Raw genomic sequence first — 4,611 nt, 5'->3', positions numbered from 1 at the left:
CCCACATAGAGAACCTATACCATTTGGCCAGGTAGGTTCGATGTGTGGAGGGTTTCCTTCTTTCCAGCAGGACCCTTCTCACATCCTCAGAACACCTTCCCTCCTCCTCATTCAACCATGGAGCAGCCACGCTGTCAGGTGGAGTTGGGCAAGGTTGGGGTGGAGGAGACAACCTTCCTCCTGTGAGAGGAGGTCCAGGCAGAGCGGCAGCCTGCGAGGGGGGGCCGCTAAGAGTTGCAGTAGGGTCCCGTGCCAATGTTGACGGGCCCAGTCCGGGGCTATGAGGATAACCCACACCCCATCTGACTTCATCATCTGTAGGACCCTGTCTATTAGGGGGAAGGGCGGGAAGGCGTACAACAGGGGCCCCGACCATGGAGCAGGAACGCATCCGATATCGCCCCGTCGCCCTCTCCCGCCCTGGAGCAGAATCGGGGACACTGGCGATTCTGGGTGGTGGCGAACAAGTCTACCTCGGGAGTACCACATTGTAGGAAGATCCACCTGGCCACCTCCCTGTGCAGGGACCACTCGTGCTGTTGGGAGAAAACCCTGCTCAGGCGATCTGCGAGCGTGTTGATCTTGCTGGGCAGGTAAAAGGCCCGGAGGAGTATGTTGTGGGCTATACAGAACTCCCACAGGAGCTGGGCTTCCTGGCATAAGGCCCGGGAACGCTTGCCCCCATACTTGTTGACATAATACATGGCTGTCGTGTTGTCTGTGAGGACTCTGACCACCTTCCCCTGTATGTGGTGGCAAAAGACCACGCACGCCAGGTGTACGGCCCTGAGCCCCCTGACATTTATGTGCAGGGTCAGTTCCTCGGGTGACCACATACCCTGGGTCCTAAAGTCTCCCAGGTGGGCTCCCCAGCCCAGGTCCGAGGCATCCGACACTAGATCTAGTAAGGGAGAGGGCTCTCGGAAGGGGATACCCTGGAGCATGTTGCTCGGGAGGGACCACCATTGGAGGTCTGCCACCACCGTTGGCGGCACCGTGATGACCTTGTCCAGGCCGTCCCTGGCCTGGGAGTACTGGGAGGCTAGCCAAAGCTGAAGGGGCCTCATCCGAAGCCGGGCATGTCGCATCACATAGGTGCATGCTGCCATGTGGCCTAGGATTTGAAGGCACACCCGTGCCGTGGTTACCGGGAAGGCCGTGACCGAGGCGATGAGCGCTTTGAGCATCTGGAATCTGTCTCGTGGGAGGGAGGCCTTGGCCACCCAGGAATCTAACAGTGCCCCTATAAAGCTTATGCGCTGAACCGGGATTAACGTGGATTTCTCCTCGTTTACCAGTAGGCCTAGAGCTGCGCAGGTGTGCAGCAGGAAATTCATCTGCTGCTGCACCAGAGCCCGAGATCAGCCCTTGAGGAGCCAGTCGTCGAGGTAGGGGAAGATCTGCAGCCCTTTCCTCCTGAGGTGGGCCGCCACCACCGCCATACACTTTGTAAATAACCTTGGGGCAGTAGAGAGGCCAAAGGGGAGGACCATAAACTGGAAGTGGTCCTGACCCACCAGGAAACGGAGGAAGCGCCTGTGACCCTCGACAATGTGGATGTGAAAGTACGCATCCTGGAGGTCCAGCACCGTAAACCAATCCCCCTGGTCTAGGGATGGAATAATAGAGGCCAGGGACACCATGTGGAATTTGAAACGAACCAGGAACTGGTTGAGATTCCGCAGATCGAGGATGGGCCAAAGCCCGCCCTTCGCCTTCGGGATGAGGAAAAATTTGAAGTAAAAACCCTTGCCCTGGTATTTCTGAGGTACCCTTTCCACAGCTCCCAAGGAGAGGAGGCGCTCTACCTCCAGGTGGAGGAGGAGGGCATGGTCCGGGTCCCCGGCTGGCTCCCAGGACGGGGGATGGTTGGGAGGGATTGAAATGAACTGCAACCTGTACCCTTGGGAGATGGTGCTGAGGACTCATCAGTCCAACGTTATACGGGACCATTGCAGCCGGAAGGCTGATAAACGGTTGATAAAACACAACCTTATTAACTGGGGGGGGGTACACTGGCAACAGGCCCCGTGACCTCCCTCAACGAGTCAAAAACGCCGTTTCCCTGGCCTCTTGGCCTTCGAAGGCCCAGGTCTTGGGGCCGAACGGGATTGGTGTTGGGCCCGACGCCTCTGCTCTCTCTGCCGCTTAGGCGGGGATTCGTTTCTGCCCCGAGCCGGAGGAGCAGAAGTTTGAGGCCTGGACTTGTCCTTAGAGGGTGGGATGTACAGGCCTAGCATCTGCAGGGTGGTGCGGGAGTCCTTCATCCTGTGCAGATGGGTGTCTGTCTGGTCAGCAAATAATGCTTTGCCATCAAATGTCAGGTCCTGCATTATAGACTGGGACTCCACGGAGAGCCCCGAGAGCGAGAGCCACGACACCCTTCGCCTGGAGACTGCTGAAGCCATCCAACGAGCGGCTGTGTCCGCTGCATCCGAAGCCACCTGGAGAGCTGCTTTGGCCGCAGCCGCACCCTCGTCAACCAAAGCCCGGAACTCCTTCTTGTCCTTGTCTTGAAAGAGGGGTTCGAACTTGGGGAGGGAACCCCAAAGATTAAAATCATAATGGCTCAGCAGTGCCTGGTGATTGGCCACTCTGAGCTGGAAGCTTGCAGAGGAATAAACCTTTTTTCCAAAGGAATCAAGTCTCCGAGCGTCCTTGTCCTCTGGTGTGGGCACGGGCTGGCCATTCCACTCACGGTGGTGAACCGACTCTACCACCAAAGAGTTCGGAGCTGGGTGGGTGTATACAGGGCCGGTGCTACCATTTAGGCAAACTAAGCGGTTGCCTAGAGCGCCAAGATTTGGGGGCACCAAAAAGCGGTACCCCCAATTTTTTTTTACAGCGTTCCTGGGCTGGGCTGCCAGTGGAGCGCTGACATGTGTGGCTCAGACTCCCTCTCCCAGCGCAGTGGCCGCTCCATTTCTCCCGCCTCCCAGGCTTGTGGCACCAATCAGCTGTTTGGCGCCGCAAGCCTGGGAGGGGAGGAGAATTAGAGCGGGGGCGGCGTGCTCGGGGAGGAGGCAGAGCAGAGGTGAGCTGGGGTGGGGAGCTACCGCATGGCTCCCTGGGGCGGGGGAGCTGGGGACGGGGAGCTGCCGCAGGGCTGGGGAAGTGCAAGGTGGAAGTTTTGCCTAGGGCGCAAAAGTTCCTTGCACTGGCCCTGCCCAGACCTTCTTCATCCTAATTCTAAGAGATGTCCCAACCAGACGAGGCCAGAAAGAGGGACCCAGATGACATTGCCACCTCTGCTGCACTGCTCCCCGGGGGGGGGAGAGCTGCCGTGGGAGGGGCGCCTCAGGGAAGGGGGGGGAACGGGGAGCTGCCGCATGCCTGGTGGGGGCGCAAGGTGGAAGTTTCGCCTAGGGCGCGAAAGTTCCTTGCACTGGCCCTGGATGTATAGGTACTCGTGACCCCTTGTGGGAACGAAATACTTCCTTTTGGCCTTCTTGGAAATGGGGCCAATGGAGGCCGGGTCTGCCAGAGGCCGGTGGTGATGTTGGCCACCCCCTGCTGGAACGGGAGGGCCACACGCCCCGGTGCCGAGGAGGTGAGGACATTAAACAGTGTGTCGGAGGGCTCCTCCATCTCCTCGGCCTGGACCTCGAGATTTGCTGCCACCCTCCAAAGCAGCTCCTGGTGCGCCTTAAAGTTCTCCTGAGAGGCCGGAGGCAGTACCGCGACCGAATCACCCAGTGCTGAGGAGATAGATGGTGCGGTGCCTTCAGCAACCGACGGCATTGTAGGCTCGACGTCCGGGTCCTGTCCCAGGGTCGGTGCCAGAGGTTCGGCATCCGCGGTCCGATCCCGGTGCTGAGGAGGCGATGCAGGGTGGCCCTGAGAGGCTCCCACCATGGAGCGAGGTCTTGGCCGTGCAGGTGCCTGAGGCCACGGTACCCACTGGCACCATTGCCCTTGCCAGGGAACGGCCTGGCACTGAGACGCATGGAACCCCGGCAGCGCTGGTTGCTCCTGCGGCACGGTGCGGCCCGGGGAGAGATGGCTGCGTGCCGACGCCGAAGTCCTGGAGGAGCGCACGGTGCCGTGGGAATGACTGGGGCGGTCTCTATCGTGACGGCTCCTGTCCCGAGACTTGGACCTGGATGACGTGGACAGGTAGATGTCCAAGGAGCTGTCTCTGTACTCCCCGCGGCGCCTGTGGCCACAGCGCCTCAGTGCTGGGGACTCACGGGACACACTCCAAGCACGGCGTCTCTGACAGTGGGTGCTAGAGTATGAGCGCCGGTGCAGACAGCGTCGGGACCTGTTCCTGTCAGACTGACTCAAGGAGGAACGGCGTCGCCTCTTGTCACCTGCTCTACAGCGCCCGAAACCGGAGGAGTGGGACTCGCTCGCAGAAGAGCCGGCACGCGGAGTCGAAGTGCGTCGCGGGCCTCTGCTCGGCACCTTGACCCGGGAAGGTACCTCGACCTTCGATACCTCTGGGGAGGGCTGATGGGCGCCCAAAGGCGGCTTTCCATGGGACTGGGGGCTCGACTGAGGTGGTGCTCCAAGCACCGAAAGGGCTAGGATGTCACGTGTGGCCTGAGCTGCCTCTGGCGTCGAAGGCATGCGTACTTCAGGCGAGGTTTGCACAGATGGGACCGGACT

At 60.2% G+C, this 4,611-nt stretch overlaps 1 long non-coding RNA gene across 1 annotated transcript; it reads left to right on the top strand.

Moving 5' to 3' along the window:
- Positions 1–350: 350 nt before the first annotated feature.
- On the top strand, positions 351–2,605 carry LOC128830685 (uncharacterized). Its single transcript, XR_008443645.1, has 3 exons — positions 351–593; positions 1,299–1,388; positions 2,325–2,605. It is a non-coding gene; the product is annotated as an uncharacterized LOC128830685 (long non-coding RNA).
- Positions 2,606–4,611: the final 2,006 nt, after the last annotated feature.

Source organism: Malaclemys terrapin, chromosome 1 (genome assembly GCF_027887155.1).
Source record: "Malaclemys terrapin pileata isolate rMalTer1 chromosome 1, rMalTer1.hap1, whole genome shotgun sequence".
NCBI classification, from domain to species: domain Eukaryota; kingdom Metazoa; phylum Chordata; order Testudines; family Emydidae; genus Malaclemys; species Malaclemys terrapin.
This window is presented reverse-complemented; position numbering and strand designations above follow the sequence as displayed.